Genomic DNA, 26,733 nt, shown 5'->3' with positions numbered 1-26,733 from the left:
GGTTGGTGGATCACTTGAGTCCAGGAGTTCTGGTCTGTCCTGTGTTATGTTGATCGGGTGTCCACACTAAGTTCGGTATCAATATGGTGACTCTGGGGGAGCTTGGAGCCACCAGGTTGTCCTAAGGAGGGGTGAACCAGCCCAGGTCGGAAACAGAGCAGGTCAAACCCCCCCGTGCTGATCAGTAGTGGGATTGCGCCTGTGAGTAGGCAGTGTAGAGCAGCCTGGACAACACAGCGAGACATAGTCTTTTTGTTCCTGCAAGAGATGTACGGTGATCAGGTAAAACATGCTTTCCTTTCTTTTTTATCAATCCATGCATAATATTTCTGCCTTGTTACTGTTATTATTTCCTCTTGTACTGCTCTTTTGTGTATCCTGGCTTATTTCTTCTATCATGCTACTGACCCCCACTGGCAAAACCAAGAAAATGCTATCTCCTGCCATCATAGGACCACTTATTGCCAGGAGAGGATACACAAGCTCCAAGCCGACTCTAGGACCTGATGAAAGGGCTACTCCGCAAAAGACTTAAAAAAATTATTTAACCCCTTCCCGCTGCAGCCATTTTTCCTTTTTTCATCCCCTGCTCAATTTTTCCATACGCGTAGCCGTATGAGGGCTTCTTTCTTGCGAGACAAGTTGTAATTTTCTCATGGTACCATCTTATGTACCATACCATGTACTGAAAAATGATGAAACTATTTTCAGTGGGGAGGAAAAAACACAATTTTGCCATTGTTTTATGAGTTTCCTTTTCACAACGTTCGCTGGGCAGGTAAAATGAAATGCTACAATTATTCCACGGGTCAGTCCGATTACAGCTATACAATTTTTAGAGACTGCATGCGCCACCTTGGCTTGCAGAATGGGGGTGCCGTAGGACTCGGTGAGGTCAGACGCTTCAAGTTAGAGAAAGCAGTGCTAAACATCTGCTGGGCTCTGTGGCGTGAGCCTGTAATCCCAGCTCCTTGGGAGGCTGAGGCTGGTGGATCACTTGAGTCCAGGAGTTCTGGTCTGTCCTGTGCTATGTTGATCGGGTGTCCACACTACGTTCGGTATCAATATGGTGACTCTGGGGGAGCTTGGAGCCACCAGGTTGTCCTAAGGAGGGGTGAACCAGCCCAGGTCAGAAACAGAGCAGGTCAAAACCCCCTGTGCTGATCAGTAGTGGGATTGCGCCTGTGAGTAGCCAGTGTAGAGCAGCCTAGACAACACAGCAAGACATACCGGTAGTCTTTTTGTTCCTGCAAGAGATGTACGGTTTTCAGGTAAAACGTGCTTTCCTTTCTTTTTTATCAATCCATGCATAATATTTCTGCCTTGTTACTGTTATTATTTCCTCTTGTACTGCTCTTTTGTGTATCCTGGCTTATTTCTTCTATCATGCTACTGACCCCCACTGGCAAAACCAAGAAAATGCTATCTCCTGCCATCATAGGACCACTTATTGCCAGGAGAGGATACACAAGCTATAAGCCGACTCTAGGTCATGATGAAAGGGCTACTCCGCAAAAGACTTAAAAAAATTATTTAACCCCTTCCCGCTGCAGCCATTTTTCCTTTTTTCATCCCCTGCTCAATTTTTCCATACGCGTAGCCGTATGAGGGCTTCTTTCTTGCGAGACAAGTTGTAATTTTCTCATGGTACCATCTTATGTACCATACCATGTACTGAAAAATGATGAAACTATTTTCAGTGGGGAGGAAAAAACACAATTTTGCCATTGTTTTATGAGTTTCCTTTTCACAACGTTCGCTGGGCAGGTAAAATGAAATGCTACAATTATTCCACGGGTCAGTCCGATTACAGCTATACAATTTTTAGAGACTGCATGCGCCACCTTGGCTTGCAGAATGGGGGTGCCGTAGGACTCGGTGAGGTCAGACGCTTCAAGTTAGAGAAAGCAGTGCTAAACATCTGCTGGGCTCTGTGGCGTGAGCCTGTAATCCCAGCTCCTTGGGAGGCTGAGGCTGGTGGATCACTTGAGTCCAGGAGTTCTGGTCTGTCCTGTGCTATGTTGATCGGGTGTCCACACTACGTTCGGTATCAATATGGTGACTCTGGGGGAGCTTGGAGCCACCAGGTTGTCCTAAGGAGGGGTGAACCAGCCCAGGTCAGAAACAGAGCAGGTCAAAACCCCCTGTGCTGATCAGTAGTGGGATTGCGCCTGTGAGTAGCCAGTGTAGAGCAGCCTGGACAACACAGCGAGACATAGTCTTTTTGTTCCTGCAAGAGATGTACGGTTTTCAGGTAAAACGTGCTTTCCTTTCTTTTTTATCAATCCATGCATAATATTTCTGCCTTGTTACTGTTATTATTTCCTCTTGTACTGCTCTTTTACGTATCCTGGCTTATTTCTTCTATCATGCTACTGACCCCCACTGGCAAAACCAAGAAAATGCTATCTCCTGCCATCATAGGACCACTTATTGCCAGGAGAGGATACACAAGCTCTAAGCCGACTCTAGGTCCTGATGAAAGGGCTACTCCGCAAAAGACTTAAAAAAAGTATTTAACCCCTTCCCGCTGCAGCCATTTTTCCTTTTTTCATCCCCTGCTCAATTTTTCCATACGCGTAGCCGTATGAGGGCTTCTTTCTTGCGAGACAAGTTGTAATTTTCTCATGGTACCATCTTATGTACCATACCATGTACTGAAAAATGATGAAACTATTTTCAGTGGGGAGGAAAAAACACAATTTTGCCATTGTTTTATGAGTTTCCTTTTCACAACGTTCGCTGGGCAGGTAAAATGAAATGCTACAATTATTCCACGGGTCAGTCCGATTACAGCTATACAATTTTTAGAGACTGCATGCGCCACCTTGGCTTGCAGAATGGGGGTGCCGTAGGACTCGGTGAGGTCAGACGCTTCAAGTTAGAGAAAGCAGTGCTAAACATCTGCTGGGCTCTGTGGCGTGAGCCTGTAATCCCAGCTCCTTGGGAGGCTGAGGCTGGTGGATCACTTGAGTCCAGGAGTTCTGGTCTGTCCTGTGCTATGTTGATCGGGTGTCCACACTGCGTTCGGTATCAATATGGTGACTCTGGGGGAGCTTGGAGCCACCAGGTTGTCCTAAGGAGGGGTGAACCAGCCCAGGTCAGAAACAGAGCAGGTCAAAACCCCCTGTGCTGATCAGTAGTGGGATTGCGCCTGTGAGTAGCCAGTGTAGAGCAGCTTAGACAACACAGCAAGACATACCGGTAGTCTTTTTGTTCCTGCAAGAGATGTACGGTTTTCAGGTAAAACGTGCTTTCCTTTCTTTTTTATCAATCCATGCATAATATTTCTGCCTTGTTACTGTTATTATTTCCTCTTGTACTGCTCTTTTGTGTATCCTGGCTTATTTCTTCTATCATGCTACTGACCCCCACTGGCAAAACCAAGAAAATGCTATCTCCTGCCATCATAGGACCACTTATTGCCAGGAGAGGATACACAAGCTCCAAGCCGACTCTAGGACCTGATGAAAGGGCTACTCCGCAAAAGACTTAAAAAAATTATTTAACCCCTTCCCTCTGCAGCCATTTTTCCTTTTTTCATCCCCTGCTCAATTTTTCCATACGCGTAGTCGTATGAGGGCTTCTTTCTTGCGAGACAAGTTGTAATTTTCTCATGGTACCATCTTATGTACCATACCATGTACTGAAAAATGAAGAAACTATTTTCAGTGGGGAGGAAAAAACACAATTTTGCCATGGTTTTATGAGTTTCCTTTTCACAACGTTCGCTGGGCAGGTAAAATGAAATGCTACAATTGTTCCACAGGTCTGTCCGATTACAGCTATACAATTTTTAGAGACTGCATGCGCCACCTTGGCTTGCAGAATGGGGGTGCCGTAGGACTCGGTGAGGTCAGACGCTTCAAGTTAGAGAAAGTAGTGCTAAACATCTGCTGGGCTCTGTGGCGTGAGCCTGTAATCCCAGCTCCTTGGGAGGCTGAGGCTGGTGGATCACTTGAGTCCAGGAGTTCTGGTCTGTCCTGTGCTATGTTGATCGGGTGTCCACACTACGTTCAGTATCAATATGGTGACTCTGGGGGAGCTTGGAGCCACCAGGTTGTCCTAAGGAGGGGTGAGCCAGGTCAGAAACAGAGCAGGTCAAAACCCCCTGTGCTGATCAGTAGTGGGATTGCACCTGTGAGTAGCCAGTGTAGAGCAGCCTGGACAACACAGCGAGACATAGTCTTTTTGTTCCTGCAAGAGATGTACGGTTTTCAGGTAAAACGTGCTTTCCTTTCTTTTTTATCAATCCATGCATAATATTTCTGCCTTGTTACTGTTATTATTTCCTCTTGTACTGCTCTTTTGTGTATCCTGGCTTATTTCTTCTATCATGCTACTGACCCCCACTGGCAAAACCAAGAAAATGCTATCTCCTGCCATCATAGGACCACTTATTGCCAGGAGAGGATACACAAGCTCTAAGCCGACTCTAGGTCCTGATGAAAGGGCTACTCCGCAAAAGACTTAAAAAAATTATTTAACCCCTTCCCGCTGCAGCCATTTTTCCTTTTTTCATCCCCTGCTCAATTTTTCCATACGCGTAGCCGTATGAGGGCTTCTTTCTTGCGAGACAAGTTGTAATTTTCTCATGGTACCATCTTATGTACCATACCATGTACTGAAAAATGATGAAACTATTTTCAGTGGGGAGGAAAAAACACAATTTTGCCATTGTTTTATGAGTTTCCTTTTCACAACGTTCGCTGGGCAGGTAAAATGAAATGCTACAATTATTCCACGGGTCAGTCCGATTACAGCTATACAATTTTTAGAGACTGCATGCGCCACCTTGGCTTGCAGAATGGGGGTGCCGTAGGACTCGGTGAGGTCAGACGCTTCAAGTTAGAGAAAGCAGTGCTAAACATCTGCTGGGCTCTGTGGCGTGAGCCTGTAATCCCAGCTCCTTGGGAGGCGGAGGCTGGTGGATCACTTGAGTCCAGGAGTTCTGGTCTGTCCTGTGCTATGTTGATCAGGTGTCCACACTATGTTCGGTATCAATATGGTGACTCTGGGGGAGCTTGGAGCCACCAGGTTGTCCTAAGGAGGGGTGAACCAGCCCAGGTCAGAAACAGAGCAGGTCAAAACCCCCTGTGCTGATCAGTAGTGGGATTGCGCCTGTGAGTAGCCAGTGTAGAGCAGCCTGGACAACACAGCGAGACATAGTCTTTTTGTTCCTGCAAGAGATGTACGGTTTTCAGGTAAAACGTGCTTTCCTTTCTTTTTTATCAATCCATGCATAATATTTCTGCCTTGTTACTGTTATTATTTCCTCTTGTACTGCTCTTTTGTGTATCCTGGCTTACTTCTTCTATCATGCTACTGACCCCCACTGGCAAAACCAAGAAAATGCTATCTCCTGCCATCATAGGACCACTTATTGCCAGGAGAGGATACACAAGCTCTAAGCCGACTCTAGGTCCTGATGAAAGGGCTACTCCGCAAAAGACTTAAAAAAATTATTTAACCCCTTCCCGCTGCAGCCATTTTTCCTTTTTTCATCCCCTGCTCAATTTTTCCATACGCGTAGCCGTATGAGGGCTTCTTTCTTGCGAGACAAGTTGTAATTTTCTCATGGTACCATCTTATGTACCATACCATGTACTGAAAAATGATGAAACTATTTTCAATGGGGAGGAAAAAACACAATTTTGCCATTGTTTTATGAGTTTCCTTTTCACAACGTTCGCTGGGCAGGTAAAATGAAATGCTACAATTATTCCACGGGTCAGTCCGATTACAGCTATACAATTTTTAGAGACTGCATGCGCCACCTTGGCTTGCAGAATGGGGGTGCCGTAGGACTCGGTGAGGTCAGACGCTTCAAGTTAGAGAAAGCAGTGCTAAACATCTGCTGGGCTCTGTGGCGTGAGCCTGTAATCCCAGCTCCTTGGGAGGCTGAGGCTGGTGGATCACTTGAGTCCAGGAGTTCTGGTCTGTCCTGTGCTATGTTGATCGGGTGTCCACACTACGTTCAGTATCAATATGGTGACTCTGGGGGAGCTTGGAGCCACCAGGTTGTCCTAAGGAGGGGTGAACCAGGTCAGAAACAGAGCAGGTGAAAACCCCCTGTGCTGATCAGTAGTGGGATTGCGCCTGTGAGTAGCCAGTGTAGAGCAGCCTAGACAACACAGCAAGACATACCGGTAGTCTTTTTGTTCCGGCAAGAGATGTACGGTTTTCAGGTAAAACGTGCTTTCCTTTCTTTTTTATCAATTCATGCATAATATTTCTGCCTTGTTACTGTTATTATTTCCTCTTGTACTGCTCTTTTGTGTATCCTGGCTTATTTCTTCTATCATGCTACTGACCCCCACTGGCAAAACCAAGAAAATGCTATCTCCTGCCATCATAGGACCACTTATTGCCAGGAGAGGATACACAAGCTCCAAGCCGACTCTAGGACCTGATGAAAGGGCTACTCCGCAAAAGACTTAAAAAAATTATTTAACCCCTTCCCGCTGCAGCCATTTTTCCTTTTTTCATCCCCTGCTCAATTTTTCCATACGCGTAGTCGTATGAGGGCTTCTTTCTTGCGAGACAAGTTGTAATTTTCTCATGGTACCATCTTATGTACCATACCATGTACTGAAAAATGAAGAAACTATTTTCAGTGGGGAGGAAAAAACACAATTTTGCCATGGTTTTATGAGTTTCCTTTTCACAACGTTCGCTGGGCAGGTAAAATGAAATGCTACAATTATTCCACGGGTCAGTCCGATTACAGCTATACCATTTTTAGAGACTGCATGCGTCACCTTGGCTTGCAGAATGGGGGTGCCGTAGGACTCGGTGAGGTCAGATGCTTCAAGTTAGAGAAAGCAGTGCTAAACATCTGCTGGGCTCTGTGGCGTGAGCCTGTAATCCCAGCTCCTTGGGAGGCTGAGGCTGGTGGATCACTTGAGTCCAGGAGTTCTGGTCTGTCCTGTGCTATGTTGATTGGGTGTCCACACTAAGTACGGTATCAATATGGTGACTCTGGGGGAGCTTGGAGCCACCAGGTTGTCCTAAGGAGGGGTGAACTGGCCCAGGTCGGAAACAGAGCAGGTCAAAACCCCTGTGCTGATCAGTAGTGGGATTGCGCCTTTGAGTAGGCAGTGTAGAGCAGCCTGGACAACACAGCGAGATATAGTCTTTTTGTTCCTGCAAGAGATGTACGGTTTTCAGGTAAAACATGCTTTCCTTTCTTTTTTATCAATCCATGCATAATATTTCTGCCTTGTTACTGTTATTATTTCCTCTTGTACTGCTCTTTTGTGTATCCTGGCTTATTTCTTCTATCATGCTACTGACCCCCACTGGCAAAACCAAGAAAATGCTATCTCCTGCCATCATAGGACCACTTATTGCCAGGAGAGGATACACAAGCTCCAAGCCGACTCTAGGACCTGATGAAAGGGCTACTCCGCAAAAGACTTAAAAAAATTATTTAACCCCTTCCCGCTGCAGCCATTTTTCCTTTTTTCATCCCCTGCTCAATTTTTCCATACGCGTAGTCGTATGAGGGCTTCTTTCTTGCGAGACAAGTTGTAATTTTCTCATGGTACCATCTTATGTACCATACCATGTACTGAAAAATGATGAAACTATTTTCAGTGGGGAGGAAAAAACACAATTTTGCCATTGTTTTATGAGTTTCCTTTTCACAACGTTCGCTGGGCAGGTAAAATGAAATGCTACAATTGTTCCACAGGTCAGTCCGATTACAGCTATACAATTTTTAGAGACTGCATGCGCCACCTTGGCTTGCAGAATGGGGGTGCCGTAGGACTCGGTGAGGTCAGACGCTTCAAGTTAGAGAAAGCAGTGCTAAACATCTGCTGGGCTCTGTGGCGTGAGCCTGTAATCCCAGCTCCTTGGGAGGCTGAGGCTGGTGGATCACTTGAGTCCAGGAGTTCTGGTCTGTCCTGTGCTATGTTGATCGGGTGTCCACACTACGTTCAGTATCAATATGGTGACTCTGGGGGAGCTTGGAGCCACCAGGTTGTCCTAAGGAGGGGTGAACCAGGTCAGAAACAGAGCAGGTGAAAACCCCCTGTGCTGATCAGTAGTGGGATTGCGCCTGTGAGTAGCCAGTGTAGAGCAGCCTAGACAACACAGCAAGACATACCGGTAGTCTTTTTGTTCCTGCAAGAGATGTACGGTTTTCAGGTAAAACGTGCTTTCCTTTCTTTTTTATCAATTCATGCATAATATTTCTGCCTTGTTACTGTTATTATTTCCTCTTGTACTGCTCTTTTGTGTATCCTGGCTTATTTCTTCTATCATGCTACTGACCCCCACTGGCAAAACCAAGAAAATGCTATCTCCTGCCATCATAGGACCACTTATTGCCAGGAGAGGATACACAAGCTCCAAGCCGACTCTAGGACCTGATGAAAGGGCTACTCCGCAAAAGACTTAAAAAAATTATTTAACCCCTTCCCGCTGCAGCCATTTTTCCTTTTTTCATCCCCTGCTCAATTTTTCCATACGCGTAGTCGTATGAGGGCTTCTTTCTTGCGAGACAAGTTGTAATTTTCTCATGGTACCATCTTATGTACCATACCATGTACTGAAAAATGAAGAAACTATTTTCAGTGGGGAGGAAAAAACACAATTTTGCCATGGTTTTATGAGTTTCCTTTTCACAACGTTCGCTGGGCAGGTAAAATGAAATGCTACAATTGTTCCACAGGTCTGTCCGATTACAGCTATACAATTTTTAGAGACTGCATGCGCCACCTTGGCTTGCAGAATGGGGGTGCCGTAGGACTCGGTGAGGTCAGACGCTTCAAGTTAGAGAAAGTAGTGCTAAACATCTGCTGGGCTCTGTGGCGTGAGCCTGTAATCCCAGCTCCTTGGGAGGCTGAGGCTGGTGGATCACTTGAGTCCAGGAGTTCTGGTCTGTCCTGTGCTATGTTGATCGGGTGTCCACACTACGTTCAGTATCAATATGGTGACTCTGGGGGAGCTTGGAGCCACCAGGTTGTCCTAAGGAGGGGTGAACCAGCCCAGGTCAGAAACAGAGCAGGTCAAAACCCCCTGTGCTGATCAGTAGTGGGATTGCACCTGTGAGTAGCCAGTGTAGAGCAGCCTGGACAACACAGCGAGACATAGTCTTTTTGTTCCTGCAAGAGATGTACGGTTTTCAGGTAAAACGTGCTTTCCTTTCTTTTTTATCAATCCATGCATAATATTTCTGCCTTGTTACTGTTATTATTTCCTCTTGTACTGCTCTTTTGTGTATCCTGGCTTATTTCTTCTATCATGCTACTGACCCCCACTGGCAAAACCAAGAAAATGCTATCTCCTGCCATCATAGGACCACTTATTGCCAGGAGAGGATACACAAGCTCTAAGCCGACTCTAGGTCCTGATGAAAGGGCTACTCCGCAAAAGACTTAAAAAAATTATTTAACCCCTTCCCGCTGCAGCCATTTTTCCTTTTTTCATCCCCTGCTCAATTTTTCCATACGCGTAGCCGTATGAGGGCTTCTTTCTTGCGAGACAAGTTGTAATTTTCTCATGGTACCATCTTATGTACCATACCATGTACTGAAAAATGATGAAACTATTTTCAGTGGGGAGGAAAAAACACAATTTTGCCATTGTTTTATGAGTTTCCTTTTCACAACGTTCGCTGGGCAGGTAAAATGAAATGCTACAATTATTCCACGGGTCAGTCCGATTACAGCTATACAATTTTTAGAGACTGCATGCGCCACCTTGGCTTGCAGAATGGGGGTGCCGTAGGACTCGGTGAGGTCAGACGCTTCAAGTTAGAGAAAGCAGTGCTAAACATCTGCTGGGCTCTGTGGTGTGAGCCTGTAATCCCAGCTCCTTGGGAGGCTGAGGCTGGTGGATCACTTGAGTCCAGGAGTTCTGGTCTGTCCTGTGCTATGTTGATCGGGTGTCCACACTATGTTCGGTATCAATATGGTGACTCTGGGGGAGCTTGGAGCCACCAGGTTGTCCTAAGGAGGGGTGAACCAGCCCAGGTCAGAAACAGAGCAGGTCAAAACCCCCTGTGCTGATCAGTAGTGGGATTGCGCCTGTGAGTAGCCAGTGTAGAGCAGCCTGGACAACACAGCGAGACATAGTCTTTTTGTTCCTGCAAGAGATGTACGGTTTTCAGGTAAAACGTGCTTTCCTTTCTTTTTTATCAATCCATGCATAATATTTCTGCCTTGTTACTGTTATTATTTCCTCTTGTACTGCTCTTTTGTGTATCCTGGCTTATTTCTTCTATCATGCTACTGACCCCCACTGGCAAAACCAAGAAAATGCTATCTCCTGCCATCATAGGACCACTTATTGCCAGGAGAGGATACACAAGCTCTAAGCCGACTCTAGGTCCTGATGAAAGGGCTACTCCGCAAAAGACTTAAAAAAATTATTTAACCCCTTCCCGCTGCAGCCATTTTTCCTTTTTTCATCCCCTGCTCAATTTTTCCATACGCGTAGCCGTATGAGGGCTTCTTTCTTGCGAGACAAGTTGTAATTTTCTCATGGTACCATCTTATGTACCATACCATGTACTGAAAAATGATGAAACTATTTTCAGTGGGGAGGAAAAAACACAATTTTGCCATTGTTTTATGAGTTTCCTTTTCACAACGTTCGCTGGGCAGGTAAAATGAAATGCTACAATTATTCCACGGGTCAGTCCGATTACAGCTATACAATTTTTAGAGACTGCATGCGCCACCTTGGCTTGCAGAATGGGGGTGCCGTAGGACTCGGTGAGGTCAGACGCTTCAAGTTAGAGAAAGCAGTGCTAAACATCTGCTGGGCTCTGTGGCGTGAGCCTGTATTCCCAGCTCCTTGGGAGGCTGAGGCTGGTGGATCACTTGAGTCCAGGAGTTCTGGTCTGTCCTGTGCTATGTTGATCAGGTGTCCACACTACGTTCAGTATCAATATGGTGACTCTGGGGGAGCTTGGAGCCACCAGGTTGTCCTAAGGAGGGGAGAACCAGGTCAGAAACAGAGCAGGTGAAAACCCCCTGTGCTGATCAGTAGTGGGATTGCGCCTGTGAGTAGCCAGTGTAGAGCAGCCTAGACAACACAGCAAGACATACCGGTAGTCTTTTTGTTCCTGCAAGAGATGTACGGTTTTCAGGTAAAACGTGCTTTCCTTTCTTTTTTATCAATTCATGCATAATATTTCTGCCTTGTTACTGTTATTATTTCCTCTTGTACTGCTCTTTTGTGTATCCTGGCTTATTTCTTCTATCATGCTACTGACCCCCACTGGCAAAACCAAGAAAATGCTATCTCCTGCCATCATAGGACCACTTATTGCCAGGAGAGGATACACAAGCTCTAAGCCGACTCTAGGTCCTGATGAAAGGGCTACTCCGCAAAAGACTTAAAAAAAGTATTTAACCCCTTCCCGCTGCAGCCATTTTTCCTTTTTTCATCCCCTGCTCAATTTTTCCATACGCGTAGCCGTATGAGGGCTTCTTTCTTGCGAGACAAGTTGTAATTTTCTCATGGTACCATCTTATGTACCATACCATGTACTGAAAAATGATGAAACTATTTTCAGTGGGGAGGAAAAAACACAATTTTGCCATTGTTTTATGAGTTTCCTTTTCACAACGTTCGCTGGGCAGGTAAAATGAAATGCTACAATTATTCCACGGGTCAGTCCGATTACAGCTATACCATTTTTAGGGACTGCATGCGTCACCTTGGCTTGCAGAATGGGGGTGCTGTAGGACTCGGTAAGGTCAGACGCTTCAAGTTAGAGAAAGCAGTGCTAAACATCTGCTGGGCTCTGTGGCGTGAGCCTGTTATCCCAGCTCCTTGGGAGGCTGAGGCTGGTGGATCATTTGAGTCCAGGAGTTCTGGTCTGTCCTGTGCTATGTTGATCGGGTGTCCACACTAAGTTTGGTATCAATATGGTGACTCTGGGGGAGCTTGGAGCCACCAGGTTGTCCTAAGGAGGGGTGAACCGGCCCAGGTTGGAAACAGAGCAGGTCAAAACCCCTGTGCTGATCAGTAGTGGGATTGCGCCTGTGAGTAGGCAGTGTAGAGCAGCCTGGACAACACAGCGAGACGTAGTTTTTTTGTTCCTGCAAGAGATGTACGGTTTTCAGGTAAAACATGCTTTCCTTTCTTTTTTATCAATCCATGCATAATATTTCTGCCTTGTTACTGTTATTATTTCCTCTTGTACTGCTCTTTTGTGTATCCTGGCTTATTTCTTCTATCATGCTACTGACCCCCACTGGCAAAACCAAGAAAATGCTATCTCCTGCCATCATAGGACCACTTATTGCCAGGAGAGGATACACAAGCTCCAAGCCGACTCTAGGACCTGATGAAAGGGCTACTCCGCAAAAGACTTAAAAAAATTATTTAACCCCTTCCCGCTGCAGCCATTTTTCCTTTTTTCATCCCCTGCTCAATTTTTCCATACGCGTAGTCGTATGAGGGCTTCTTTCTTGCGAGACAAGTTGTAATTTTCTCATGGTACCATCTTATGTACCATACCATGTACTGAAAAATGATGAAACTATTTTCAGTGGGGAGGAAAAAACACAATTTTGCCATTGTTTTATGAGTTTCCTTTTCACAACGTTCGCTGGGCAGGTAAAATGAAATGCTACAATTGTTCCACAGGTCAGTCCGATTACAGCTATACAATTTTTAGAGACTGCATGCGCCACCTTGGCTTGCAGAATGGGGGTGCCGTAGGACTCGGTGAGGTCAGACGCTTCAAGTTAGAGAAAGCAGTGCTAAACATCTGCTGGGCTCTGTGGCGTGAGCCTGTAATCCCAGCTCCTTGGGAGGCTGAGGCTGGTGGATCACTTGAGTCCAGGAGTTCTGGTCTGTCCTGTGCTATGTTGATCGGGTGTCCACACTAAGTTCGGTATCAATATGGTGACTCTGGGGGAGCTTTGAGCCACCAGGTTGTCCTAAGGAGGGGTGAACCAGCCCAGGTTGGAAACAGAGCAGGTCAAAACCCCCGTGCTGATCAGTAGTGGGATTGCGCCTGTGAGTAGCCAGTGTAGAGCAGCCTGGACAACACAGCGAGACATAGTCTTTTTGTTCCTGCAAGAGATGTACGGTTTTCAGGTAAAACGTGCTTTCCTTTCTTTTTTATCAATCCATGCATAATATTTCTGCCTTGTTACTGTTATTATTTCCTCTTGTACTGCTCTTTTGTGTATCCTGGCTTATTTCTTCTATCATGCTACTGACCCCCACTGGCAAAACCAAGAAAATGCTATCTCCTGCCATCATAGGACCACTTATTGCCAGGAGAGGATACACAAGCTCTAAGCCGACTCTAGGTCCTGATGAAAGGGCTACTCCGCAAAAGACTTAAAAAAAGTATTTAACCCCTTCCCGCTGCAGCCATTTTTCCTTTTTTCATCCCCTGCTCAATTTTTCCATACGCGTAGCCGTATGAGGGCTTCTTTCTTGCGAGACAAGTTGTAATTTTCTCATGGTACCATCTTATGTACCATACCATGTACTGAAAAATGATGAAACTATTTTCAGTGGGGAGGAAAAAACACAATTTTGCCATTGTTTTATGAGTTTCCTTTTCACAACGTTCGCTGGGCAGGTAAAATGAAATGCTACAATTGTTCCACAGGTCAGTCCGATTACAGCTATACAATTTTTAGAGACTGCATGCGCCACCTTGGCTTGCAGAATGGGGGTGCCGTAGGACTCGGTGAGGTCAGACGCTTCAAGTTAGAGAAAGCAGTGCTAAACATCTGCTGGGCTCTGTGGCGTGAGCCTGTAATCCCAGCTCCTTGGGAGGCTGAGGCTGGTGGATCACTTGAGTCCAGGAGTTCTGGTCTGTCCTGTGCTATGTTGATCGGGTGTCCACACTACGTTCAGTATCAATATGGTGACTCTGGGGGAGCTTGGAGCCACCAGGTTGTCCTAAGGAGGGGTGAACCAGGTCAGAAACAGAGCAGGTGAAAACCCCCTGTGCTGATCAGTAGTGGGATTGCGCCTGTGAGTAGCCAGTGTAGAGCAGCCTAGACAACACAGCAAGACATACCGGTAGTCTTTTTGTTCCTGCAAGAGATGTACGGTTTTCAGGTAAAACGTGCTTTCCTTTCTTTTTTATCAATTCATGCATAATATTTCTGCCTTGTTACTGTTATTATTTCCTCTTGTACTGCTCTTTTGTGTATCCTGGCTTATTTCTTCTATCATGCTACTGACCCCCACTGGCAAAACCAAGAAAATGCTATCTCCTGCCATCATAGGACCACTTATTGCCAGGAGAGGATACACAAGCTCCAAGCCGACTCTAGGACCTGATGAAAGGGCTACTCCGCAAAAGACTTAAAAAAATTATTTAACCCCTTCCCGCTGCAGCCATTTTTCCTTTTTTCATCCCCTGCTCAATTTTTCCATACGCGTAGTCGTATGAGGGCTTCTTTCTTGCGAGACAAGTTGTAATTTTCTCATGGTACCATCTTATGTACCATACCATGTACTGAAAAATGAAGAAACTATTTTCAGTGGGGAGGAAAAAACACAATTTTGCCATGGTTTTATGAGTTTCCTTTTCACAACGTTCGCTGGGCAGGTAAAATGAAATGCTACAATTGTTCCACAGGTCTGTCCGATTACAGCTATACAATTTTTAGAGACTGCATGCGCCACCTTGGCTTGCAGAATGGGGGTGCCGTAGGACTCGGTGAGGTCAGACGCTTCAAGTTAGAGAAAGTAGTGCTAAACATCTGCTGGGCTCTGTGGCGTGAGCCTGTAATCCCAGCTCCTTGGGAGGCTGAGGCTGGTGGATCACTTGAGTCCAGGAGTTCTGGTCTGTCCTGTGCTATGTTGATCGGGTGTCCACACTACGTTCAGTATCAATATGGTGACTCTGGGGGAGCTTGGAGCCACCAGGTTGTCCTAAGGAGGGGTGAACCAGCCCAGGTCAGAAACAGAGCAGGTCAAAACCCCCTGTGCTGATCAGTAGTGGGATTGCACCTGTGAGTAGCCAGTGTAGAGCAGCCTGGACAACACAGCGAGACATAGTCTTTTTGTTCCTGCAAGAGATGTACGGTTTTCAGGTAAAACGTGCTTTCCTTTCTTTTTTATCAATCCATGCATAATATTTCTGCCTTGTTACTGTTATTATTTCCTCTTGTACTGCTCTTTTGTGTATCCTGGCTTATTTCTTCTATCATGCTACTGACCCCCACTGGCAAAACCAAGAAAATGCTATCTCCTGCCATCATAGGACCACTTATTGCCAGGAGAGGATACACAAGCTCTAAGCCGACTCTAGGTCCTGATGAAAGGGCTACTCCGCAAAAGACTTAAAAAAATTATTTAACCCCTTCCCGCTGCAGCCATTTTTCCTTTTTTCATCCCCTGCTCAATTTTTCCATACGCGTAGCCGTATGAGGGCTTCTTTCTTGCGAGACAAGTTGTAATTTTCTCATGGTACCATCTTATGTACCATACCATGTACTGAAAAATGATGAAACTATTTTCAGTGGGGAGGAAAAAACACAATTTTGCCATTGTTTTATGAGTTTCCTTTTCACAACGTTCGCTGGGCAGGTAAAATGAAATGCTACAATTATTCCACGGGTCAGTCCGATTACAGCTATACAATTTTTAGAGACTGCATGCGCCACCTTGGCTTGCAGAATGGGGGTGCCGTAGGACTCGGTGAGGTCAGACGCTTCAAGTTAGAGAAAGCAGTGCTAAACATCTGCTGGGCTCTGTGGTGTGAGCCTGTAATCCCAGCTCCTTGGGAGGCTGAGGCTGGTGGATCACTTGAGTCCAGGAGTTCTGGTCTGTCCTGTGCTATGTTGATCGGGTGTCCACACTATGTTCGGTATCAATATGGTGACTCTGGGGGAGCTTGGAGCCACCAGGTTGTCCTAAGGAGGGGTGAACCAGCCCAGGTCAGAAACAGAGCAGGTCAAAACCCCCTGTGCTGATCAGTAGTGGGATTGCGCCTGTGAGTAGCCAGTGTAGAGCAGCCTGGACAACACAGCGAGACATAGTCTTTTTGTTCCTGCAAGAGATGTACGGTTTTCAGGTAAAACGTGCTTTCCTTTCTTTTTTATCAATCCATGCATAATATTTCTGCCTTGTTACTGTTATTATTTCCTCTTGTACTGCTCTTTTGTGTATCCTGGCTTATTTCTTCTATCATGCTACTGACCCCCACTGGCAAAACCAAGAAAATGCTATCTCCTGCCATCATAGGACCACTTATTGCCAGGAGAGGATACACAAGCTCTAAGCCGACTCTAGGTCCTGATGAAAGGGCTACTCCGCAAAAGACTTAAAAAAATTATTTAACCCCTTCCCGCTGCAGCCATTTTTCCTTTTTTCATCCCCTGCTCAATTTTTCCATACGCGTAGCCGTATGAGGGCTTCTTTCTTGCGAGACAAGTTGTAATTTTCTCATGGTACCATCTTATGTACCATACCATGTACTGAAAAATGATGAAACTATTTTCAGTGGGGAGGAAAAAACACAATTTTGCCATTGTTTTATGAGTTTCCTTTTCACAACGTTCGCTGGGCAGGTAAAATGAAATGCTACAATTATTCCACGGGTCAGTCCGATTACAGCTATACAATTTTTAGAGACTGCATGCGCCACCTTGGCTTGCAGAATGGGGGTGCCGTAGGACTCGGTGAGGTCAGACGCTTCAAGTTAGAGAAAGCAGTGCTAAACATCTGCTGGGCTCTGTGGCGTGAGCCTGTATTCCCAGCTCCTTGGGAGGCTGAGGCTGGTGGATCACTTGAGTCCAGGAGTTCTGGTCTGTCCTGTGCTATGTTGATCAGGTGTCCACACTACGTTCAGTATCAATATGGTGACTCTGGGGGAGCTTGGAGCCACCAGGTTGTCCTAAGGAGGGGAGAACCAGGTCAGAAACAGAGCAGGTGAAAACCCCCTGTGCTGATCAGTAGTGGGATTGCGCCTGTGAGTAGCCAGTGTAGAGCAGCCTAGACAACACAGCAAGACATACCGGTAGTCTTTTTGTTCCTGCAAGAGATGTACGGTTTTCAGGTAAAACGTGCTTTCCTTTCTTTTTTATCAATTCATGCATAATATTTCTGCCTTGTTACTGTTATTATTTCCTCTTGTACTGCTCTTTTGTGTATCCTGGCTTATTTCTTCTATCATGCTACTGACCCCCACTGGCAAAACCAAGAAAATGCTATCTCCTGCCATCATAGGACCACTTATTGCCAGGAGAGGATACACAAGCTCTAAGCCGACTCTAGGTCCTGATGAAAGGGCTACTCCGCAAAAGACTTAAAAAAAGTATTTAACCCCTTCCCGCTGCAGCCATTTTTCCTTTTTTCATCCCCTGCTCAATTTTTCCATACGCGTAGCCGTATGAGGGCTTCTTTCTTGCGAGACAAGTTGTAATTTTCTCATGGTACCATCTTATGTACCATACCATGTACTGAAAAATGATGAAACTATTTTCAGTGGGGAGGAAAAAACACAATTTTGCCATTGTTTTATGAGTTTCCTTTTCACAACGTTCGCTGGGCAGGTAAAATGAAATGCTACAATTATTCCACGGGTCAGTCCGATTACAGCTATACCATTTTTAGGGACTGCATGCGTCACCTTGGCTTGCAGAATGGGGGTGCTGTAGGACTCGGTAAGGTCAGACGCTTCAAGTTAGAGAAAGCAGTGCTAAACATCTGCTGGGCTCTGTGGCGTGAGCCTGTTATCCCAGCTCCTTGGGAGGCTGAGGCTGGTGGATCATTTGAGTCCAGGAGTTCTGGTCTGTCCTGTGCTATGTTGATCGGGTGTCCACACTAAGTTTGGTATCAATATGGTGACTCTGGGGGAGCTTGGAGCCACCAGGTTGTCCTAAGGAGGGGTGAACCGGCCCAGGTTGGAAACAGAGCAGGTCAAAACCCCTGTGCTGATCAGTAGTGGGATTGCGCCTGTGAGTAGGCAGTGTAGAGCAGCCTGGACAACACAGCGAGACGTAGTTTTTTTGTTCCTGCAAGAGATGTACGGTTTTCAGGTAAAACATGCTTTCCTTTCTTTTTTATCAATCCATGCATAATATTTCTGCCTTGTTACTGTTATTATTTCCTCTTGTACTGCTCTTTTGTGTATCCTGGCTTATTTCTTCTATCATGCTACTGACCCCCACTGGCAAAACCAAGAAAATGCTATCTCCTGCCATCATAGGACCACTTATTGCCAGGAGAGGATACACAAGCTCCAAGCCGACTCTAGGACCTGATGAAAGGGCTACTCCGCAAAAGACTTAAAAAAATTATTTAACCCCTTCCCGCTGCAGCCATTTTTCCTTTTTTCATCCCCTGCTCAATTTTTCCATACGCGTAGTCGTATGAGGGCTTCTTTCTTGCGAGACAAGTTGTAATTTTCTCATGGTACCATCTTATGTACCATACCATGTACTGAAAAATGATGAAACTATTTTCAGTGGGGAGGAAAAAACACAATTTTGCCATTGTTTTATGAGTTTCCTTTTCACAACGTTCGCTGGGCAGGTAAAATGAAATGCTACAATTGTTCCACAGGTCAGTCCGATTACAGCTATACAATTTTTAGAGACTGCATGCGCCACCTTGGCTTGCAGAATGGGGGTGCCGTAGGACTCGGTGAGGTCAGACGCTTCAAGTTAGAGAAAGCAGTGCTAAACATCTGCTGGGCTCTGTGGCGTGAGCCTGTAATCCCAGCTCCTTGGGAGGCTGAGGCTGGTGGATCACTTGAGTCCAGGAGTTCTGGTCTGTCCTGTGCTATGTTGATCAGGTGTCCACACTAAGTTCGGTATCAATATGGTGACTCTGGGGGAGCTTTGAGCCACCAGGTTGTCCTAAGGAGGGGTGAACCAGCCCAGGTTGGAAACAGAGCAGGTCAAAACCCCCGTGCTGATCAGTAGTGGGATTGCGCCTGTGAGTAGCCAGTGTAGAGCAGCCTGGACAACACAGCGAGACATAGTCTTTTTGTTCCTGCAAGAGATGTACGGTTTTCAGGTAAAACGTGCTTTCCTTTCTTTTTTATCAATCCATGCATAATATTTCTGCCTTGTTACTGTTATTATTTCCTCTTGTACTGCTCTTTTGTGTATCCTGGCTTATTTCTTCTATCATGCTACTGACCCCCACTGGCAAAACCAAGAAAATGCTATCTCCTGCCATCATAGGACCACTTATTGCCAGGAGAGGATACACAAGCTCTAAGCCGACTCTAGGTCCTGATGAAAGGGCTACTCCGCAAAAGACTTAAAAAAAGTATTTAACCCCTTCCCGCTGCAGCCATTTTTCCTTTTTTCATCCCCTGCTCAATTTTTCCATACGCGTAGCCGTATGAGGGCTTCTTTCTTGCGAGACAAGTTGTAATTTTCTCATGGTACCATCTTATGTACCATACCATGTACTGAAAAATGATGAAACTATTTTCAGTGGGGAGGAAAAAACACAATTTTGCCATTGTTTTATGAGTTTCCTTTTCACAACGTTCGCTGGGCAGGTAAAATGAAATGCTACAATTATTCCACGGGTCAGTCCGATTACAGCTATACCATTTTTAGGGACTGCATGCGTCACCTTGGCTTGCAGAATGGGGGTGCTGTAGGACTCGGTAAGGTCAGACGCTTCAAGTTAGAGAAAGCAGTGCTAAACATCTGCTGGGCTCTGTGGCGTGAGCCTGTAATCCCAGCTCCTTGGGAGGCTGAGGCTGGTGGATCATTTGAGTCCAGGAGTTCTGGTCTGTCCTGTGCTATGTTGATCGGGTGTCCACACTAAGTTCGGTATCAATATGGTGACTCTGGGGGAGCTTGGAGCCACCAGGTTGTCCTAAGGAGGGGTGAATCGGCCCAGGTCGGAAACGGAGCAGGTCAAAACCCCTGTGCTGATCAGTAGTGGGATTGCGCCTGTGAGTAGGCAGTGTAGAGCAGCCTGGACAACACAGCGAGACATAGTCTTTTTGTTCCTGCAAGAGATGTACGGTTTTCAGGTAAAACGTGCTTTCCTTTCTTTTTTATCAATCCACGCATAATATTTCTGCCTTGTTACTGTTATTATTTCCTCTTGTACTGCTCTTTTGTGTATCCTGGCTTATTTCTTCTATCATGCTACTGACCCCCACTGGCAAAACCAAGAAAATGCTATCTCCTGCCATCATAGGACCACTTATTGCCAGGAGAGGATACACAAGCTCCAAGCCAACTCTAGGACCTGATGAAAGGGCTACTCCGCAAAAGACTTAAAAAAATTATTTAACCCCTTCCCGCTGCAGCCATTTTTCCTTTTTTCATCCCCTGCTCAATTTTTCCATACGCGCAGCCGTATGAGGGCTTCTTTCTTGCGAGACAAGTTGTAATTTTCTCATGGTACCATCTTATGTACCATACCATGTACTGAAAAATGATGAAACTATTTTCAGTGGGGAGGAAAAAACACAATTTTGCCATTGTTTTATGAGTTTCCTTTTCACAACGTTCGCTGGGCAGGTAAAATGAAATGCTACAATTGTTCCACAGGTCAGTCCGATTACAGCTATTCAATTTTTAGAGACTGCATGCGCCACCTTGGCTTGCAGAATGGGGGTGCCGTAGGACTCGGTGAGGTCAGACGCTTCAAGTTAGAGAAAGCAGTTCTAAACATCTGCTGGGCTCTGTGGCGTGAGCCTGTAATCCCAGCTCCTTGGGAGGCTGAGGCTGGTGGATCACTTGAGTCCAGGAGTTCTGGTCTGTCCTGTGCTATGTTGATCGGGTGTCCACACTAAGTTCGGTATCAATATGGTGACTCTGGGGGAGCTTGGAGCCACCAGGTTGTCCTAAGGAGGGGTGAACCAGCCCAGGTTGGAAACAGAGCAGGTCAAAACCCCTGTGCTGATCAGTAGTGGGATTGCACCTGTGAGTAGCCAGTGTAGAGCAGCCTGGACAACACAGCGAGACATACCGGTAGTCTTTTTGTTCCTGCAAGAGATGTACGGTTTTCAGGTAAAACGTGCTTTCCTTTCTTTTTTATCAATCCATGCATAATATTTCTGCCTTGTTACTGTTATTATTTCCTCTTGTACTGCTCTTTTGTGTATCCTGGCTTATTTCTTCTATCATGCTACTGACCCCCACTGGCAAAACCAAGAAAATGCTATCTCCTGCCATCATAGGACCACTTATTGCCAGGAGAGGATACACAAGCTCCAAGCCGACTCTAGGACCTGATGAAAGGGCTACTCCGCAAAAGACTTAAAAAAATTATTTAACCCCTTCCCGCTGCAGCCATTTTTCCTTTTTTCATCCCCTGCTCAATTTTTCCATACGCGTAGTCGTATGAGGGCTTCTTTCTTGCGAGACAAGTTGTAATTTTCTCATGGTACCATCTTATGTACCATACCATGTACTGAAAAATGAAGAAACTATTTTCAGTGGGGAGGAAAAAACACAATTTTGCCATGGTTTTATGAGTTTCCTTTTCGCAACGTTCGCTGGGCAGGTAAAATGAAATGCTACAATTATTCCACGGGTCAGTCCGATTACAGGTATACCATTTTTAGAGACTGTATGCACCACCCTGGCTTGCAGAATGGGGGTGCCGTAGGACTCGGTGAGGTCAGATCCTTCAAGTTAGAGAAAGCAGTGCTAAACATCTGCTGGGCTCTGTGGCGTGAGCCTGTAATCCCAGCTCCTTGGGAGGCTGAGGCTGGTGGATCACTTGAGTCCAGGAGTTCTGGTCTGTCCTGTGCTATGTTGATTGGGTGTCCACACTAAGTACGGTATCAATATGGTGACTCTGGGGGAGCTTGGAGCCACCAGGTTGTCCTAAGGAGGGGTGAACTGGCCCAGGTCGGAAACAGAGCAGGTCAAAACCCCTGTGCTGATCAGTAGTGGGATTGCGCCTGTGAGTAGGCAGTGTAGAGCAGCCTGGACAACACAGCGAGATATAGTCTTTTTGTTCCTGCAAGAGATGTACGGTTTTCAGGTAAAACATGCTTTCCTTTCTTTTTTATCAATCCATGCATAATATTTCTGCCTTGTTACTGTTAATATTTCCTCTTGTACTGCTCTTTTGTGTATCCTGGCTTATTTCTTCTATCATGCTACTGACCCCCACTGGCAAAACCAAGAAAATGCTATCTCCTGCCATCATAGGACCACGTATTGCCAGGAGAGGATACACAAGCTCTAAGCCGACTCTAGGACCTGATGAAAGGGCTACTCCGCAAAAGACTTTAAAAAATTATTTAACCCCTTCCCGCTGCAGCCATTTTTCCTTTTTTCATCCCCTGTTCAATTTTTCCATACGCGTAGTCGTATGAGGGCTTCTTTCTTGCGAGACAAGTTGTAATTTTCTCATGGTACCATCTTATGTACCATACCATGTACTGTAAAATGATGAAACTATTTTCAGTGGGGAGGAAAAAACACAATTTTGCCATTGTTTTATGAGTTTCCTTTTCACAACGTTCGCTGGGCAGGTAAAATGAAATGCTACAATTGTTCCACAGGTCAGTCCGATTACAGCTATACAATTTTTAGAGACTGCATGCGCCACCTTGGCTTGCAGAATGGGGGTGCCGTAGGACTCGGTGAGGTCAGACGCTTCAAGTTAGAGAAAGCAGTTCTAAACATCTGCTGGGCTCTGTGGCGTGAGCCTGTAATCCCAGCTCCTTGGGAGGCTGAGGCTGGTGGATCACTTGAGTCCAGGAGTTCTGGTCTGTCCTGTGCTATGTTGATCGGGTGTCCACACTAAGTTCGGTATCAATATGGTGACTCTGGGGGAGCTTGGAGCCACCAGGTTGTCCTAAGGAGGGGTGAACCAGCCCAGGTTGGAAACAGAGCAGGTCAAAACCCCCGATGCTGATCAGTAGTGGGATTGCGCCTGTGAGTAGCCAGTGTAGAGCAGCCTGGACAACACAGCGAGACATAGTCTTTTTGTTCCTGCAAGAGATGTACGGTTTTCAGGTAAAACGTGCTTTCCTTTCTTTTTTATCAATCCACGCATAATATTTCTGCCTTGTTACTGTTATTATTTCCGCTTGTACTGCTCTTTTGTGTATCCTGGCTTATTTCTTCTATCATGCTACTGACCCCCACTGGCAAAACCAAGAAAATGCTATCTCCTGCCATCATAGGACCACTTATTGCCAGGAGAGGATACACAAGCTCCAAGCCAACTCTAGGACCTGATGAAAGGGCTACTCCGCAAAAGACTTAAAAAAATTATTTAACCCCTTCCCGCTGCAGCCATTTTTCCTTTTTTCATCCCCTGCTCAATTTTTTCATACGCGCAGCCGTATGAGGGCTTCTTTCTTGCGAGACAAGTTGTAATTTTCTCATGGTACCATCTTATGTACCATACCATGTACTGAAAAATGATGAAACTATTTTCAGTGGGGAGGAAAAAACACAATTTTGCCATTGTTTTATGAGTTTCCTTTTCACAACGTTCGCTGGGCAGGTAAAATGAAATGCTACAATTATTCCACGGGTCAGTCCGATTACAGCTATACCATTTTTAGAGACTGCATGCGTCACCTTGGCTTGCAGAATGGGGGTGCCGTAGGACTCGGTGAGGTCAGACGCTTCAAGTTAGAGAAAGCAGTGCTAAACATCTGCTGGGCTCTGTGGAGTGAGCCTGTAATCCCAGCTCCTTGGGAGCCTGAGGCTGGTGGATTACTTGAGTCCAGGAGTTCTGGTCTGTCCTGTGCTATGTTGATCGGGTGTCCACAGTAAGTTTGGTATCAATATGGTGACTCTGGGGGAGCTTGGAGCCACCAGGTTGTCCTAAGGAGGGGTGAACCAGCCCAGGTTGGAAACAGAGCAGGTCAAACCCCCCATGCTGATCAGTAGTGGGATTGCGCCTGTGAGTAGCCAGTGTAGAGCAGCCTGGACAACACAGCGAGACATACCGGTAGTCTTTTTGTTCCTGCAAGAGATGTACGGTTTTCAGGTAAAACGTGCTTTCCTTTCTTTTTTATCAATCCATGCATAATATTTCTGCCTTGTTACTGTTATTATTTCCTCTTGTACTGCTCTTTTGTGTATCCTGGCTTATTTCTTCTATCATGCTACTGACCCCCACTGGCAAAACCAAGAAAATGCTATCTCCTGCCATCATAGGACCACTTATTGCCAGGAGAGGATACACAAGCTCTAAGCCGACTCTAGGTCCTGATGAAAGGGCTACTCCGCAAAAGACTTAAAAAAATTATTTAACCCCTTCCCGCTGCAGCCATTTTTCCTTTTTTCATCCCCTGCTCAATTTTTCCATACGCGTAGCCGTATGAGGGCTTCTTTATTGCGAGACAAGTTGTAATTTTCTCATGGTACCATCTTATGTACCATACCATGTACTGAAAAATGATGAAACTATTTTCAGTGGGGAGGAAAAAACACAATTTTGCCATTGTTTTATGAGTTTCCTTTTCACAACGTTCGCTGGGCAGGTAAAATGAAATGCTACAATTATTCCACAGGTCAGTCCGATTACAGCTATACCATTTTTAGGGACTGCATGCGTCACCTTGGCTTGCAGAATGGGGGTGCTGTAGGACTCGGTAAGGTCAGACGCTTCAAGTTAGAGAAAGCAGTGCTAAACATCTGCTGGGCTCTGTGGCGTGAGCCTGTAATCCCAGCTCCTTGGGAGGCTGAGGTTGGTGGATCACTTGAGTCCAGGAGTTCTGGTCTGTCCTGTGCTATGTTGATAGGGTGTCCTCACTAAGTTCAGTATCAATATGGTGACTCTGGGGGAGCTTGGAGCCACCAGGTTGTCCTAAGGAGGGGTGAACCAGCCCAGGTTGGAAACAGAGCAGGTCAAAACCCCCGTGCTGATCTGTAGTGGGATTGCACCTGTGAGTAGCCAGTGTAGAGCAGCCTGGACAACACAGCGAGACATAGTCTTTTTGTTCCTGCAAGAGATGTACGGTTTTCAGGTAAAACGTGCTTTCCTTTCTTTTTTATCAATCCATGCATAATATTTCTGCCTTGTTACTGTTATTATTTCCTCTTGTACTGCTCTTTTGTGTATCCTGGCTTATTTCTTCTATCATGCTACTGACCCCCACTGGAAAACCAAGGAAATGCTATCTCCTGCCATCATAGGACCACTTATTGCCAGGAGAGGATACACAAGCTCCAAGCCGACTCTAGGACCTGATAAAAGGGCTACTCCGCAAAAGACTTAAAAAAATTATTTAACCGCTTCCTGCTGCAGCCATTTTTCCTTTTTTCATCCCCTGCTCAATTTTTCCATACACGTAGCCGTATGAGGGCTTCTTTCTTGCGAGACAAGTTGTAATTTTCTCATGGTACCATCTTATGTACCATACCATGTACTGAAAAATGATGAAACTATTTTCAGTGGGGAGGAAAAAACACAATTTTGCCATTGTTTTATGAGTTTCCATTTCACAACGTTCGCTGGGCAGGTAAAATGAAATGCTACAATTATTCCACGGGTCAGTCCGATTACAGCTATACAATTTTTAGAGACTGCATGCGCCACCTTGGCTTGCAGAATGGGGGTGCCGTAGGACTCGGTGAGGTCAGACGCTTCAAGTTAGAGAAAGCAGTGCTAAACATCTGCTGGGCTCTGTGGCGTGAGCCTGTAATCCCAGCTCCTTGGGAGGCTGAGGCTAGTGGATCACTTGAGTCCAGGAGTTCTGGTCTGTCCTGTGCTATGTTGATCGGGTGTCCACACTAAGTTTGGTATCAATATGGTGACTCTGGGGGAGCTTGGAGCCACCAGGTTGTCCTAAGGAGGGGTGAACCAGCCCAGGTTGGAAACAGAGCAGGTCAAAACCCACTGTGCTGATCAGTAGTGGGATTGCGCCTGTGAGCAGCCTGGACAACACAGCGAGACATACCGGTAGTCTTTTTGTTCCTGCAAGAGATGTACGGTTTTCAGGTAAAACGTGCTTTCCTTTCTTTTTTATCAATCCATGCATAATATTTCTGCCTTGTTACTGTTATTATTTCCTCTTGTACTGCTCTTTTCTGTATCCTGGCTTATTTCTTCTATCATGCTACTGACCCCCACTGGCAAAACCAAGAAAATGCTATCTCCTGCCATCATAGGACCACTTATTGCCAGGAGAGGATACACAAGCTCCAAGCCGACTCTAGGACCTGATGAAAGGGCTACTCCGCAAAAGACTTAAAAAAATTATTTAACCCCTTCCCGCTGCAGCCATTTTTCCTTTTTTCATCCCCTGCTCAATTTTTCCATACGCGTAGTCGTATGAGGGCTTCTTTCTTGCGAGACAAGTTGTAATTTTCTCATGGTACCATCTTATGTACCATACCATGTTATGAAAAATGAAGAAACTATTTTCAGTGGGGAGGAAAAAACACAATTTTGCCATGGTTTTATGAGTTTCCTTTTCACAACGTTCGCTGGGCAGGTAAAATGAAATGCTACAATTATTCCACGGGTCAGTCCGATTACAGGTATACCATTTTTAGAGACTGTATGCACCACCCTGGCTTGCAGAATGGGGGTGCCGTAGGACTCGGTGAGGTCAGATGCTTCAAGTTAGAGAAAGCAGTGCTAAACATCTGCTGGGCTCTGTGGCGTGAGCCTGTAATCCCAGCTCCTTGGGAGGCTGAGGCTGGTGGATCACTTGAGTCCAGGAGTTCTGGTCTGTCCTGTGCTATGTTGATTGGGTGTCCACACTAAGTACGGTATCAATATGGTGACTCTGGGGGAGCTTGGAGCCACCAGGTTGTCCTAAGGAGGGGTGAACTGGCCCAGGTCGGAAACAGAGCAGGTCAAAACCCCTGTGCTGATCAGTAG

The sequence above is a fragment of the Eleutherodactylus coqui genome, chromosome 6 (genome assembly GCF_035609145.1).
Source record: "Eleutherodactylus coqui strain aEleCoq1 chromosome 6, aEleCoq1.hap1, whole genome shotgun sequence".
NCBI classification, from domain to species: Eukaryota; Metazoa; Chordata; class Amphibia; order Anura; family Eleutherodactylidae; genus Eleutherodactylus; species Eleutherodactylus coqui.
The sequence above is the reverse complement of the archived record's forward strand: the minus strand, read 5'-3'. Positions refer to the sequence as shown.